The sequence below is a fragment of the Malaclemys terrapin genome, chromosome 11, assembly GCF_027887155.1.
Source record: "Malaclemys terrapin pileata isolate rMalTer1 chromosome 11, rMalTer1.hap1, whole genome shotgun sequence".
Classification (NCBI taxonomy): Eukaryota; Metazoa; Chordata; order Testudines; family Emydidae; genus Malaclemys; species Malaclemys terrapin.
In genome coordinates this window covers 67513039-67530374 of record NC_071515.1, presented here as the reverse complement: position 1 = coordinate 67530374, position 17336 = coordinate 67513039, and the positions used below count along the sequence as shown (strand labels likewise).

At 40.9% G+C, this 17336-nt stretch overlaps 1 protein-coding gene across 3 annotated transcripts in view; it reads right to left on the bottom strand.

Annotated features, from left to right (window-relative positions):
* SLC12A8 (solute carrier family 12 member 8) overlaps window positions 1-824 on the bottom strand; it is an 87690-nt gene extending 86866 nt beyond the window's left edge. Inside the window, exon 1 of one of the 3 annotated variants that reach the window (XM_054044529.1) lies at window positions 738-824. The gene's annotated coding sequence lies outside the window, so the exon portion shown is untranslated. Of the gene's footprint in view, window positions 1-26; window positions 176-737 lie in introns of those variants that run through there. The other 2 variants (XM_054044530.1, XM_054044531.1) reach the window with 2 other exon arrangements.
* Window positions 825-17336: the final 16512 nt, after the last annotated feature.

Genomic DNA, 17336 nt, shown 5'->3' with positions numbered 1-17336 from the left:
CTAGCTTAACCAGCCACAAAAATCACCTTGCACACCTCCTCAAGCCTGCCAAGGGGGCCCTTAAATGCATATTCTCCGAAGCTCGGCTCACGGTCATTCCATCCCCAGACACGAGGCTCTGCGAACCCCTCCCAGCCATCCGAGCCCAGCTAGGCAGGTGCGTGCGCCGGGCAGGTTGAGGTGGAACCTCTGAGCTGACGAGTCCTAGAAAGGACCAGGAAGGAGGGCGAGCCCTGCCGCCCTTCAATCTGGGAGCAGGAGTTTCCTGGATCCGGGAGGCACCTGCAGCTTTTTCTCAGCGCCCTGTCCCCGCCTTCGCCTACTTGTGAAGATCCTGCACCTTCTGCTCCTGAGTCTCCCTAATCTTCCTTTCCTCTCCTGCCTGTCATTGTTGGTCCCCCCGCCTGCTTTGCCCTGGGAAGGGGGGCAGGTAGCAGCAGCCCCTGGCTCTCTGCTCAGTCAGTGGCAGTCTCCGGGCAGCCCATTTACAGGGTGAGTGGAAAACAAACCAGAAGTTGTTTGCCCCAGAAGCAACAACCCACCGCACTGCAGCCCCTGGTGCTCGCTCCGCGCGTGGGGTCCAGCCCACAGGCCCCACCCCACCAGCAGCCGGTTATCTAGCCCCGGGCTCACATACCCCCACGCACCAGCTGCTGGCTCTGCTCACCTTGCCCCCCCTCACTCCCTGCTCCCCCTGCCTCTGGCTGGGGGCCTCCCCTCTCCCAGGCTCGCCTTACCCTGGGGTGGGGTTGTGCCTCCCCTCTGCCCTGCTTCTGCTGCGTCCGGGACGGGAGGGAGGCGAGCCTCCAGCCAGCATTGCCCGGTCTGCGCTCTCCTGGGCCGGGCACTCAGTGCCACGTGGGCCTGGCCCTGCTGGTGCTGCGGCGGCAGGACAGGGGGGTGGCCTTTCCCCAGGCAGGGACACTCCCTGGTAGTTTGCACAGGAGCCGGAGAGCGCAACCCTAGAGCCTCCTCTCTCCATCCAGCCGCAGTCACCCTCCATGCCCCCGACCACAGCTAGCAGCCAGCACTCCCTTCCCCAGCATGTTCTCCAGTGCTGTGCTAGGCAGCCTAAAGGGGGACAGACAACAGGGCTTCCCCAGAGAGCTCACTTGCCTCCAGAAAGCAGGATGGGGGGCAACCCCAACAGCTGGATGGCCCTTATTATTTATTTAGACTTACACACATCCAGCTAACCAGGGCACCTACCTCTAGCTACCAAATACTGACCCGCTCCTGCCACCACTTCCTGAGGTCAGCAGACTCTCTGCCCTCACTTAGGGGAGCAAGGGCTAGGGCTTTGCCTTTCTCCCTGCTGGTATTGATATTCCCAGACTGTAAATACTCCAGCTCTCACTCACACCAGTAAACAGAGCAACTCCATTACAAGGGTGTTTGATTTATACTGGTAGAGCTGAGAGCAGAATTAGAGCCATATGGGGCAAATCCTAACCCCATTGAAGTGAATGAGAAAACTCCCACTAGGGCCACAATTTCACCCATAGCGCATGGAGTCTGGAGGTGGAAAAGGCCTGTTCGGTATCTGGCCCGAGCCTGCCAGTGCAGCATTGTGTCCTGCAGTATATTTTCTACTAGTCCTAGTAAGAGACAACCCTTGTTGGCTGCATCCAAAGGGAGCAGCACATGTAACAGGAGCCTTGTACAATTTTGTCTGTTACAAACACATGCAGCCAGTGGGGAGGGAATGTGACAGGTTATATATGCAAACAGAGAATGAGTCCCATTATCAGAGATAATAGGTTCAACATCCTGCTTGGCAAGCCCGTTTGTTTGTTGACACTCGGGGAACATAATTTTTTCCCCTTAAGGGTGGAAGACAATGAGGCACATAAACAGTCAAGTTTCACTAAAAACATGAAACCAATCATTCATTTCCTTATTTCTTATTCATAATGGAGGCTTTCGATTTATTTGGAAGTCTTAGCACTTTGTGAAAAGAAATTCTCACACACCCACATTCAGCCTGATGGAGCACAGTGGGCATAAGGGCTTGTCTATGCAAGGGCATTCCATAGTAGCTCTTCCTAAATAGCTCCCCAAGTGGCACGCTAAGGGGCTGTCTATGCCGGGAATTTGCAAAGCAGATTAAGGCACTCTTATTCTGGAATTCCCTTCTATCCTATATAGGTTCTGAGGTCCTGCCCATCATCAATATCTCAGCACCTTCCCGTCGTGCATTAAGCAATGTAATTACACTTCTGTAGTCTGTTCTCTCATCCTCTCCCCAGGGGGAGAAGTGTGTGCTGTGGCATGCCATATTTTGGTATGGTTTTAGGATTTGTTGCTATGTATTTATACTGGAGAAGGCAACGTCAAATAAATTTGCCTTGCACTTGGAGCAGAAGAGGGTGAAGTTTGAAATGGTCCTCAGTTCCTAGGGGTCAGGTTTCAGAGTAGCAGCCGTGTTAGTCTGTATCCGCAAAAAGAACAGGAGTACTTGTGGCACCTTAGAGACTAACAAATTTATTTGAGCATAAGCTTTTGTGGGCTACAGCCCACTTCTTCGGATACATAGAATGGAACATATATTGAAGAGATATATATACAAGAACATGAAGGGTGGGAGTTGTCTTACCAACTCTGAGAGGCCAATTAAGTAAGAGGAAAAAAAAACTTTTGAAGTGATAATCAAGATAGCCCAGTACAGACAGACAATTTGATAAGAAGTGTGAGAATACTTACATGGAGAGATAGATTCAATGTTTGTAATGGCTCGACCATTCCCAGTCTCTATTTAAGCCTAAATGGATTGTATCTAATTTACATATCAATTCAAGCTCAGCAGTTTCTCTGTTTTTGAAGCTTTTTTGTTGCAAAATTGCCACCCACAGGTCTGTCATTGAATGACCAGACAGGTTAAAGTGTTCTCCTGCTGGTTTTTAAATGTTATGATTCCTGATGTCAGATTTGTGTCCATTAATTCTTTTGCGTAGAGACTGTCCGGTTTGGCCAATGTACATGGCAGAGGGGCATTGCTGGCACATAATGGTAGATGTGCAAGATCCGCCAGCCAAACACATGGGAAAGAATTCTCTGTACTAACTCAGGACCCTCCCCATCCAGTGTTCCATCTCCAGTTGTTGGAGATATTTCCTAATAGCAGTCGCAGATGGGCCATATGCCATTGTAGGCAGTTTCATCATACCATCCCCATCATAAATGTATCAACCTCAGTCTTAAAACAAATTAGGTTTTTTGCCCCCACTACTCCCCTTAGAAGGCTGTTCCAGAACTTCACTCCTTTGATGATTAGAAACCTTCATGTAATTTCAAGCCTAAACCTATTGATTACCAGTTTATATCCATTTGGACTTGCGCAAACATTGGCCCTTAACTTAAATAACTCCTTTCCCTCCGTGGTGTTTATCCTTCTGATGTATTTATAGAGAGCAATCATCTCTCTCCACATTCTTCCTTTTGTTAGGCTAAATAAGCCAAGCTCCTTAAAAGTCTCCTCTCATAAGTCCTCTCATAAGGACTTCCTCTAACCATCCTAGTAGTCTGCACCTATTCCAGTTTCAATTCATCTTTCTTAAACATGGGAGACTAGAATTGCACACCGTATTCCAGATGAGGTCTCAACAGTGCCTTGTATAATGGTAATAACACTTCCCTATCTCCACTGGAAATACATCACCTGATGCGCTCTCGGATTCCATTAGCCTTTTTTATGGCCTGTATCACATTGGCTATTCATACTCATCCTGTGATCAACAATAAACCCAGGTCTTTCTTCTCCTCTATCACTTCCACCTTATACGTCCCTAGTTTATAGCAAAAATTCTTGTTGTTAGCCCCTAAGTGCATGACCTTACACTATTAAATTTCATTCCATTTCTATTACCCCAGTTTTCTAGGTCATCCAAATCTTCTTGTATGATACTCTAATCCTCCTCCCTATTTGCAATACCTCCCAACTTTGTGTCATCTGCAAATTTTACTAGCACTTCCACTTTTTGTGCCAAGGTCATTAATGAAAATGTTAAATAAGATCGCTTCCAAGATTGATCCTTGAGGAAACTCCACTAATAACCTCCCTCCAGCCTGACAGATCACCTTTCAACATGACTCAATGTGGTCTCCCCTTTAACCAGTTTCTTACCCACCTTTAGATTCTCATATTAATCCCTATCTTCTCCAATTTAACTAATAATTTCCCATGTGGAACTGTATTAAATGCTTTACTGAAATCCAGGTAGATTCACTCTACTGTATTTCCTTTTGTAAAACCATGTTGCATTTTATCCCAATTACCATTTACCTATATGTCCTTAACTATTCTCTCTTTCAAAATGTGTTGCAAGACTTTGCATACAACTGAGGTCAAACTAACAGGCATGTCGTTTCCTGGATCACTTCCCCGCCCCATTCTTAAATATAAGTACTATATTTGCTATTCCGAGTGATAGGGGGTAACCTGTGAGTTTCCAGATTCATTAAAAATCCTTGTTGTTGGGCTTGCAATTTCATGTGACAGTTCCTTTAATAATCTTGGATGGAGATTATCTGGGCCCCCTGATTTTCATCCAATTAAGCTGTTTGGCTTCCACCTTTGATATGATATCCTCATTTCCATTAGCCACCCTGCTACTACCCCTAAACGCCTCATTACCCTTATTAAACCTGAGGCAAAGTATTTGGTTATGCCATACCTACATTATCTTTAATCTCCACCGTAATGTTAGTGCTTAGTGGTCCCACTTTTTCTTTTTTTGTATTTTTTATTTATATGACTAGAGAACCTTTTACTATTGGTTTTAATTTCCTCTGCAAGATCCAACTCTGTCTGGCCTTTGGCAGTTCTCATTTTTTCCTTAGACTTTGACCTCCAAGACGTAGCTCTCCTTGCTCCAACCATCCCTTCTTCTATTCCTTGTAGGCTTTCTGCTTTTTCTTAATTACCGGTTTGAGATGTTTGTTTATCAAGTTCAGTCTACAACCCGTCCCTATGAATGTTCCTCTTTATTTGGATACAGGCTTAAGATACTTTAAGTCAAAGCTGCAGAAACTAATTTCAAGTTTCCTCCACAGTCAGATCCTTGAGTTCTTCAGTCCAGTCCACTTCCCTAATTAATTCTCTTAATTTTTTTAAATTTGCTCTTTTGAAATTAAGGACCCTAAGTGCAGACCTATTTTTGTTTATCTTCCCATGTAGTTTAAACTGAATTAACTCATGATCACATGAATTAAGTGGCTGTCCTCTACAATCAGTTCTTATAGGAAGTCCTTGCTGCTTACCAATACTAAATCTAAAATGGTATCACCCCTTCTTGGTTCAATAACTATTTGGTGAAGAAATCTGTTGGCTACCACATCCAGGAATACCTGGGCCTTACCGTTATTAGTAGCACTTGTCCTCCAATCTATATCTGGGAAATTAAAGTCTCCCGTGATTGCACAATTCCCAGTAGTATTTATTTAATGACAAATATTAAAGAGATTTCTATCCATATCCAAATCAGATCCCAAGCATGATCCCAATAGAGCCTCTTTTACCTTTCTTCCCCAAAGTAAATTTGACTCAGATTCTGTTTTCTCCATTCCATCACTTTTATTTCTTTACAGTCTACCTTGTCATTATTATACAACACTACTTCTCCATCTTTACTTTTATTTCTGTTTTTCCTGAACAGCACATGCCCTTCAATACCTATATTCCAGTCGTGAATACCATTCCATCTTGTTTCTGTTATCCCTGTAACTTCCTGAACCAGTAGTTCTAGTTCCTCCATTTTGTTATCCAGCCTTCTTGCATTGATGTGCAGATATCTTAGTTGTTTTTGCTTGGCTTCACCCATATTCCTCACCTAATTAGGTAAGGTCATTTTACTGCTAGTATTGCCTACCTATTAGTGTCAGTGATACTGGTATTATCTTTCCTCTTCTTGTCCATTCTCCTACCCTGTTGTTCCTTTTCCCATTGCTATCTCTTTTGCTTGATTTTCCTGCTGCTCAATATTAGAATGAGGTGTTGAGATTACATAAGCATCTCCCAACTGTCTCCTCTACATTGCTAGTTTAAAACTATTTTAATTAGCTGTGCCAACCTCCAACCCAGAAGTCTATTTTCCTCCCTACTCATGTGGAGTCCATTCCAAGAAAACAATACTCTGTCCACGAATGCCTCCCAGTGGTTGACTATCCCAAAGCCCTCCTTATAGTACCACTGCCTGGGCCATCTGTTGATCATTGTACTCTTGTCTTGCCTTCCCTCTCCTCCTCTAGGGACAGGTAGAATCCCACTGAAGATCACCCAAGCCTCCTTATTTCTTTAAGTGGCTTCTCCAGCCTGGCATAATCTGCCTTGATAGCAAGAACCTATCAGTATCATTTATTCCCATGTGAAGGAAACTCAATGGACTCTTTCCTGCTCCCAGTAGATCCTTTTCAGTCTCAGGTCCGCATCCTGTATCTTAGCTCTCTGCAGACAGCACACCCTTCTGTTCTGCAGATCACCTCTGGGGACAGACCTTTCTGCTGTTCTTAGTAGGGAGTCCCCTGTAGACCTGTCTCTTCCTGGTGTTGGTGCAAATGTTCAGCCTTCCTCTATTCTTTCTGGCTGCAATCTTCTTGTCTTCTGTTCTCACTCGTAGTCTTCTGCAAATCATCCTCTATCCTCCTGGCTATCTCCATTGTCTCTAGTTGTAGAACTAGCCACTCTTTTCTTCTTACTTGCTCTTTAATCTGCCCACCAGCCTTACCTCTGTCTTGTTTGGGTTTAGCTTCAACTAGCTGCTCGTTATCCATGAGCTAATCTCATCCAGGCCCTGGGCCATCTTGTTGTTAACAGTATGGTCATACATGGTGAAGGATAGGTAGAGCTGTGTGTTATCTGCATATCGTTGATCCTTCAGTCCATGTTGTCTGGCCAGATAACCTAGTGGTTGCATGTAAATGTTGAAGAGGACTGGAGAATTGATCCTTGTGGGACTCCACAAATCAGGAGGTAAGTGGGGGAGGGTCAGTTTTCCATTACTGTTTGTTGAGTGTGTTCCTTCAGGACACATTACCCTGGACTCCTGCCACTCTTTCAGGTGAGGCAGCAGTATCTCATGGTAAATAGCGCCAAATGCTGCAGAGAGGTCCAGGAGGATTTGAAGGGATGTCTGCCCTTTATCCATTAACTGGAGGAGTTCATCCAGCAATGACACTAAAGCAGTTTCAGCTCCACGCCCTGGTCTGAACCTAGTGCCAGCAATGCTCCCTGCCATGTACATTGGCCAAACCGGACAGTCTCTATGCAAAAGAATAAATGGACAGAAATCAGACATCAGGAATCATAACATTCAAAAACCAGTAGAACACTTCAGTCTCTCTGGTCACCCAATAACAGACCTAAAAGTGGCAATTCTTCAACAAAAATCTTCAAAAGCAGACTCCAACGCGAAGCTGCAGAACTGGAATTAATTTGCAAACTGGATACCATCTGATTAGGCCTGAATAAAGACTGGGAGTGGTTGGGTCATTACAAAACCTAAACTTTATTTCCCCAATACTAATTTCTCCCTACTGTTACTCACACCTTCTTGTCAACTGTCTGTAATGGGCCACTCTCTGACCACTTCAAAAGTTATTTTTCCTCCCTTGGTATCCCGCTGTTAATTGATTTATCTTGTTAGACTGACCTCACACTTGGTAAAGCAACCCCCATCCTTTCAGGTATTTATACCTGCTCCTGTATTTTTCACTTCAATCATCCGATGAAGTGGGTTTTAGCCCACGAAAGCTTATGCCCAAATAAATGTGTTAGTCTCTAAGGTGCCACAAGGTCTCCTCATTGTTTTTGCTGATACAGACTAACACGGCTACCCCTCTGAAATCTTAAATTAGGTGATCTTGTAGTTGGCCTTTGCTTACCTTCTCTAGGAGCTTGCTCAGGAATGGGAGGTTTCACACTAGGCAGTAATTGACTAGAACCAATGTATCCAGGGTGGGTTTCTTCAGTGTTTGTCAGACTATTGTGTGTTTGAAGGAGGAAGGGAAGATTCCATCACTAAATAACTTGTTGGCTACTTCAGTTGAGAATAGGAGCATCCACATGGGGAAATGTTCTGGAGTAGCTAAAGCATTTTAAAGTCACAGCCTACCTTATTCTGAAACAACTTCCCTATGTAAACACCCTAAAATAGTTCTCTCAGAGACAGGAAGTGAACTGGGGTCAGAATGGTGCAATTAGGTGGAGCACAAACTCAAATGTGGTGGGTAGAAAGCTGCCCCCTGAGGGATAGGGAGGTCTAACTCAGACCTGCTGACTAGAACAATAAATATCTGTGTATGAGAAATGTCATTGTCTTTTAAAAACCCACCTCTTGAGGATGTAATTTTCTAAAGATCTCTCCTTCCTCCTGCCCACCCTTCCACCATCCTCCCTTCAAAGACCTCAGTGTTCATTACAACTAGAAGAAAACAGATTCTCTAATTACTTACGCCAGTGCAAATCAGGATTAATTCCATTTAATTTGGTGGCATAAAATTGATGTAAACTAGAAAAATTAAGACCGCTGATGTTAGTGGTTTGCGTTGGGACTCAGTGTGAATGGGGAGGAAGGTTTGTGTGCACAATTGTACTTTGAGCAAGAAGTTAAGGATAGGTTTTCAAAAGCATTCAAAAATGGCCTAAATATGCTCCCACTTAAGTCAATCGGAGTTTTAACATCATCTTGACTGGGAGCAGTTACGTTAACACTGAGTATTTTTGAAAATCCCACCCTAGCATTTAACTGCAACCATATGTGTTTCTGACGCGTGTTAAAGTTCATTTACCTTTAGCAATGCTTAGCTCGTTAGTAAAAGGGTCCAGACTGATATGCCACAGTTATTTTTGTAAGTCTACTCAATAAATCATTCCCAAATGTATTTAAATATTTTTGAGAGAACAAACAGTGAAAATGAGAAGTGGTAAGCAATATAATACAGAACACGCTCTAAAATTACATATAGGAAATATGTGATGATGTGGTGTGGTATAAATAAATTCTCTCTCTCTCCAACCTGTAAAGCTAAGTTCCTTAGTTCAGCGGGGAGGAGGGAAATACAATTAATACATTAAAACATCCTAAAATATCTTTGTTATACATAAGAACAATATGAACTTGAAGTTTGGTATCTTGAGTGCTTTCAGGGTCCCCATGGAAAGCCAGGAATCTCCCCTTTCCAATAATACAGAACTCCCATTTCAAGGTTATGAGATGTTGGATGCCAATCCTAGCAGGACTGAATATTGTTCCTCTTAGACTTTAAAATAGAAATATCTCCTTTCTCCATAAAATTATACTATGCCAGCCATTTGAAACTGCTCAGAGGATTGGAATGTGGAGACGGATTCATCGGCAGAGTGGATGAAGTGATAAAAAGATGATATACAATGAGAGCAAGCAAACAAGCAGGCCGGGGACAAATTCTGGGGGCCAAGAAGTGTAGCAGATCAGACAGCAGGAAGCAGATTCCTGAGGTGGAAACGATAGTAGCAGTCAGGTTAGTCAGCAAGAGGGAAGTGAGCCATATTTAAAATGGCTACCAATTTGAGTGATCATCATTTAACTAAACAGAGACTGGGAGCACTATATAAGTGGAGGAAAATGTGAAAAATATTCTTACTTCCATGCATATCAATAAGGACCGTCACAACCTTCATCTTCTGCACCACATGCAAAGCCCTTTGACCAGTCTTCTCTTACACACACAGTAATGTGCATATTTTAAAAACAACCTCAAAAGGAAACACTCCACTACACACACAATTCTTGCCCTGGAGAGAGGATGAGAGAGAGAACGAACCACATGTGAAGGAAGTTTAATTTGGACTAGCCTGGTGCTTTTGATTTAACAGCAGCAAAGTCTCTGTATTTCTGCCTTTGTGAAGTAGCACTAATAATCAGATCTGACCATGAGAAAAAATCATATAGAGGCAACTGTGAAAGCTAACGTGTTCAGTGTCACAGCTTGTACTTCTGTACCTGTGCCAGCCTACCTCTCTCAAATAGCAGCTTATAAGATTATGCAGCCCAGGGAATATTATCTGTTCTGAAAGAAGGTACCTGGCTACAATATAATATTGGTGTAATGAACTGTGTCAGCAGATAGAAATGTAACTTGTGGCTATGGTCATGAATACACATGTTTACAGGCCAGTAAGAGAGCTGTACTGGCATAGATATCCTAAGATACCAGAGACATGTGTATGCTTGCAAAACCACAGCCAAACTGCTTTACTAATCAGTGGGTAGTAGTGTATGATAACTGTTACAGTATCATACTTTGGCTCTTGTGTATGAGAGGCACAGAAGCACTGGCCAACAAAATGAACTCCAGTTGGGAAAATGCTAGTCAAGCCAGAAAAAAGAAACAGTTGTGGTTTGGTGATGCTGGGATTCAGAACACAGGGCCAAAAGCTGCCTTGCAACCCACCCACAAAACTTCTGCTGAGCGCATACAACAGAGGGAAGAATCAGTCTTTTTCAGAAAGTGCATGGCTGCTGACACCTACATAGATCAGTAGCTCGGAGTGGAAATTTGGGTGGGCCCCAAATTATGGTGCATGGGCAATGACCAAAGCTCTGGTGTTACAGCAAATCATTTATACTGCATATTACTGTGGATTATTGCATATTATATTTGAGTGCCAGGGTGCATGATTATAGGGGAGTGGTGTAGATAGTGCAGAGAAGGGATTGAGAGCGAGGATGCTGGGTGCTAAGATGCTCAGTGGAGAGGAATGATCCCTGCAGTCCCACAAGCAGGTACAGGTTAAGCTGGGGGAGGAGTGCTAGTCAGCATGCTTGCGGGGCCTGGCTCTCATCAAAGCCATGCAGAGCTGGAAGAAATCTGAGGTGCTGAGCGGAGGCAGCAGTGGGACTGACTAGGCTGTTCCACTCTGCTCCCTCCCTAGGCCAAGAACCACCCACTCTTCAGCCAGGAGTTCCTGACCCATAATCACAAGGACCTCAGCTTCTGCATTCACAGAAGCTTGTACCTGGGTGCTAGCTGGGTGGGCGATGGTCCACTGTCAATAGGGTGTGTGTGTGTGTGTGTGTGTGTGTGTGTGTGTTGCACTGCTAAATTATGAAGAAGACAATCTAGTGTCAGAAAATTAGCATTGATAAATGTTCACTGGGAAATGTTCACTTTTTAAATGTCAATTATTAGCTACCATCAAATTCTTTACTAAGATATTCCACAGAGTTGCTCTTGTTCATGTAAGGATAACAATGATGGACAAGGTACCATGTGGTTGGAGATTAGATACACAGATGAACTACAACTTTTTTTTTTCTTTTAAGAAATCAAATTACTTGGAAAGGCTCTCACAGAGGAAAAACCACTCTGCCTGCTCCCCACTATCCTTAGTGTTGTATTTAAAAAGAAACAACCACCCTCAAATTTGAAGCAATCACAGCCTGAGCAATCGAAACTTTCACCTGCCTTTTCATTTACCAGAGAAAGTGACATCATAACCACCTTTGCCATAGGCTGAAAGAGTCTGTCTGTTCTAAACATCACTGTAGGGAAGGAATGCAGGATTAGCTCACAGTATATGATTGCTCAAGGCCCAGAGCTTCCAGAGCACTCCCTGTCACCACACTCTCAAGTTTCCTTCCTCCTGGCCCAAACCTTGATAGAGTAAATGAAGGGCCCAGCCCCGCTCCCTGTAGTCATAATTGTAGCCTGCCTCCTGAAGTCCTTTTGAAACCACCAACCACTCAGTAACAAGAACGTTGACAACTTTCCTATCTCTTTATAACATGTATCCCTGACCTGCCCATGTTAAACCCCTGACAAAAAGGCTCTCTGGCTTTAGCACACAACTCCCTACCTAGAGTTACTTGTATCTTTCAAATTTCCCCTAACAAGCGGCTCAGAAAATGAGTTAATGCAGTTCCAGGATACAATGATGCTGGTATATAGCTGCAGCTGAGGAACATATAAAATATGGTTGTGGATTTTTTTAATTAAAGTGCCCAAACCTTCATAATGACCCCAAAAGCAGTCCCAGCTACCCAAGATCCTCAGCAACTTGGGAGACGTGGATTCTATTCCCAGCTCAGCATCTTGGTTTCGCCATCTATAAAGTGGAATAGTAAAACTGACCTTCTTTGTAAAGTTGTTTGAAATCACCAATGAAAAATGCTACATAAGAGCTAGGTATTAAAATACTAAGTATAACTCAACTATCATAGGAAGGGGGGGAGTTGATGGCAATCCAATTTTCAGGTATTTCATATGTCCCCTTTTTGATTCCTTAGCTGACAGGTATGTTCCTTTGTCAGCCAGGGAGAGCCACTATGCCAGTAGTCATAATGAGTGGAAGAATTCTGCTTTTTGGAGTAAAGCTGCTAAAGGAACAGAACAGGATTAACACCTTTGCAAAACTATCATGAAAACTCACCAGCCCAGGGACAAAACCTACACTCACCTGGTCTTTACCACAATTCTAATTTTAAAGTATTATATTTTACTTGCCTGTCAAAAAATTGTGCTCAAACCGGGCAAGTGGATGAGTAGAATTTTTAAGACTGGATTTACCATGTGACATCTTACCAAACCATCATATTTAATTCCTGCCAATGATCAACAGAAGTGGGTTTCATATGCACACATCTGACAGGTTTCATAATTTAAAGCATGGGTTGGATGCTGTGATAGAGCATGTGAACTTGAAGGAGAGCCCTGCAGTGGAAGTAGAAAGGAGGCATACAGGAAGAGGCCACTTACCTGAAAGACCATTCCAGTGTTGCTGGCTTCACCAACTTCTGAAAGGAAAACACGTACCTGTTCCATTTTCAGTCCCTCTCAAAAAATTGTTGGTTCCCAATGAAAGACTTGCACTTGTTTAACTCCATGTCTTGAGAAACAGATTAGACAAAACATCACACTAGTTACTGTAGGAAACAATCCTCCATTGGCTTAGTGAGGGTGATGGATGAGATCAGTATTAAGTCTTTTCCAGACTCTGGTAATAACCAGCCTCCACTTATGTGAGTAGATCACTGAGTAGAGCTTCAGTATGGTTTATCACATGAAGTAAAAGGAAAATTCCAAGTTAAAGGGACAGGGATTGTAACCCTCTAAACACAAGGAGCACCAATTCTGATAGGACAGGCTGTTAAGGAAGTCATATTAAGAGCAAGATGATTACACTTCTCTGTATGATAACCATAGCAAATATTAAAGATAGCTTAATGTGTTATTCTCTTTGCAATAATATTAGCTCAGTGAAGAATTAGGGGATATTTGTATTCCAGCTTGGTTTGCAACAATTGCTACTTTTAAAAGAAAACTGGGGTAGATAAATATATATTACATCAAATTATTGACAAATGTCCCTATTTTCAAGATCACAGATCTACACCATTAGACAATGTTACATTTAAAGCATGAAAGCCAACAGTCTTAGGCTACCAAGTTCAGATTTAAATGTTGCTTTGTTTCCAATAACTAAAAAAATAACTAAAAATAAATATCACTAAAGTAAGAAAATTGAATATAGAAAACAGATCTGCTGAATAAGGAGGTGCAACTTTCTCAGTCATATTTCAAAGTACGCCCACAATCTAAGATTCGTTTTACACATTTTTAAAATTATGACGGCAATCATGTTTACATATCTTGTGTGGCTCTTTATACATTGTTTTCTTTACAATGCTATATGTGTACATTTCAGTAAAATCATAACAGAAGTGATGCACTATATTTATATGTACAGTGTACTCAACCCGTATTTATGGGATGCATGTTTCTCGTTGCTTGCACAACCATGTAATGGTGCACTGGCTGAAAGCAATGTGCATAGCAATACACAGACTAAAAAGGAGTGGAGTAAGGAGAGTCATACTAGCTTTAACTCAGAGTTTACATGACTTTGTATGTCATCTTTACATATACTGCGATATAGCTATCCAGTCTACTTCGTATGCAAAGTCAAACAGATTTCCAATCAACAGATCTACACATTTCTCAAAATGATTTTGTTACTGGAAGTGGTCTTAATTATATACCAAAATCATCAATACTAAAACATTTCAGTAAAATAATGTCACTAGGTCTTGCTTTTATTTTTGATCACAAGATTTATTCTTCCTTATAAATGCGCAATGCTATGATTTGCAATTCTTCTTATGGATTCTGCTTCAATGCAGGAAGAATATGCTCTATTAAATTATATATTACACACGGTGCATTTTTCATCCAATATATTCAAAGCAATATTAAAATTCACATTTCTGGCATGTACAGTTAAACGTACTAAGGCCTGATTCTCATTTAGACTATGGCCTCTGTATAATGCCATGGTGGTGCAAAGGGCCATTTGTGTGCATACAAATCTGTCTCACTTATCTTTTGTGCGCCTACCCTATAGTCATGCAATCAACTCACAATTTCTGAATTAAAATTAGTATCAAGTGTGGTAATAATATTCCAAATCTATAGGAGGGGAAAACAAGAAATAAGCCCTATGAAAATGTGCTGTACCCCAGAACCAAATATTTAAATATTTCCCTTGTTAAAATTATCCACATCATTTCTGGCATACTTGATATATTTCTACATACCTTTGGCCTGGTCCACACTAACCCCCCACTTCGAACTAAGATACGCAACTTCAGCTACGTGAATAACGTAGCTGAAGTCGAAGTACCTTAGTTCGAACTTACCGTGGGACCAGACGCGGCAGGCAGGCTCCCCCGTCGACTCCGTGTACTCCTCTCGCGGAGCAGGAGTACCGGCGTCGACGGCAAGCACTTCCGGGATCGATTTATCGCATCTAGACAAGACGCAGTAAATCGATCCCAGAAGATCGATTGCTTACCGCCGGACCCGGAGGTAAGTATAGACCTACCCTTTGTCTGCCATGTTAAGAGATCAAATTCTGTCTTAAATCAACTAACATGAAAAATACCGCTAAACAGTTTAATTCATAAAACAGTATTCTATACTTTTATTTTTCAAACAGCCAGTGACCACATTTAAAATGCATCATTTGCAAATATAAATTATCAAACTAATAGATTAATTAAAAATGAAAGCAAATAACGTAATTTCCTTTAGTATCACAATACATAAAAGGGTATTATAAACCCAAAATGGCTAAGTTAACCATAAGAAAACAGTAATGTCAGAAGCAATGAAACCCATTAAGCCACTTAATGAATAAATCAATTCTAAGAATACAATATCATTCACTATGACTATGCATAAAACCCATCTTCCACTGTATTATACAGGCACAACAATCCAATCGTTCATGCCATATTTTGTCAAGCAAAATTTAATTTACAATCACAGTCAAATGAATAGGAATAGCAACTTCCAAAGTATTTAAAAATTGTTTTTAAAAGAGAAATAAAGGCAGAAAAACGATCTTTTAAAATGTATTGTTAATGAAAAAATTCATTTGGCCAAGCCTGCTAATCAAGTAGTTTTATTCTTTTGATTTTAGAGTAACACAATGCACATTTCTTCTTTTAAATTCCCACTCAAGTAAACAAAACTCCCATTAACTTGAATGGGAGCAAGATCAAACACTAAGAACTAAACAATTCTGGTTAAATAACCTCCCTGCAAAATATTTTTCACCTTTCTGAATGGATTATTAAATTCAAATGCTTAGAGACTGCTTTGAAATGAAATAACCCTTTTATACTTGTTTTGACAACTCTCTCTCTCTCACATACACTCTCACACACACACACACACACCCCTTTGTCATGAAATCCCTGATTTCACAGGAACTAAAACTCATCTCCTAATTTCTATCAGAAACATAAGGAATATACAAATTCATACTTTTCAGGTTTATATAAAACCATCTATTACTTATATACATTTTTTTACAGATGGAACTTGAGTTTTGATTTTTTTTTTTAATTTTTACTCAAACAGTAAAATGGTTAGAACTGATGGTATAGGTTAAAAGAATACTGTATTACCACTGAAATAAACCTATTATCCTGCCAAAAACTTAATTATAGGGTGTTGGTCTTTTTTTATTAGTTGAAATACAAAGAAGGCATATGGACTTGAGGAAAATAACACTATATCAGAAAATGCACTGTAACAGTGTTCCACTATACATATATATATATACATATATATATATATATACACACATATATGTATTCAAAATCATCATATTTCCAGACTCAATTTAGCACTACATAGTATGCCTTTGAAATAAAAGGTCACCTGCTTTATTTGGATACGAAGTTCCCTTCCAGACAGCATTAAAATAAAGACAAGAGTACACAGACAAAATCCAGTATAATTCATTTCTGACAATGAAAATTCTCTCCATACTATTGCAAAATTCCTTCTACTGAAACGGTTTTGCTACAATAATAAAAAGCATACATTACATATAAAAGATACCAGTGTACTAAAAGTGACAGAAGTGGACTAGCAAATCCTTCAAAGCACATATTATATAACTGACTAGCATTTAAAAACATTTCTCTTATAAAATGTAGGTCATTTACATTTATAAACCTGTGTTTTTTCTAAAGCAGTGATGACTGTGTTCAAATAGCTATGCCACACTCTACCATCCAATACCTAGTCAGTTCAAACTATAGTAAGTTTGACACCTTAATAACTGAATAAACCCATTTCATCAGTTGAGGATAACTCACACTTAAAAAATAAGCACGTAAAATGAACGTACAACTTGTAGAGTCACTATTTAACTGTATATGAATTATGAAGAGAACTATTCCTTTATATTGGAGCCCCAAGTCACATCAGGTCAGTATCAGGACTTAAGGACTCTGAATTAAAATACAAGAATTGTCAGGAATCAGCACAGAAGCAGAAAAGTATCTCTCTTCCTTTAAAACTAAACTTTTGCAGTCTTCCTCATCTCGCAGAAGTGCAGCAAAGCCATTCATTTCTTACTGAAAGCGTGTACAGACGAAGTCATAAATCTAAAGCCTGTCTCCTCTGTGACTGAAATTGTGCTGTGTAAACAATGTTATATACTCCAACAGGAGGACAGTTGAATTTATTTATAAAAAATGATTAAGAATATTGATTAACTCAAACAAGGCTATTTAACTCCAAAACTATTTTTGGAACTATCCTTATGCTACTTGTAAAGTTAGCACTGTCATGTATTATTGCTTACATACAGTACAACATCATATGCCTTCTAACATAAAGCAGTACTGTGATCAGTTTGTATATATTTACAGCATTTTTGTGGGTTTTTTTTTTAAAACAAGCTATAAAAACATTACATACTTTACAGACAATACAGATTTCCACACTGGTACTCAATTCAAACAAATGGAATGCATAACAATAATAAACATCATAAAGGAAGA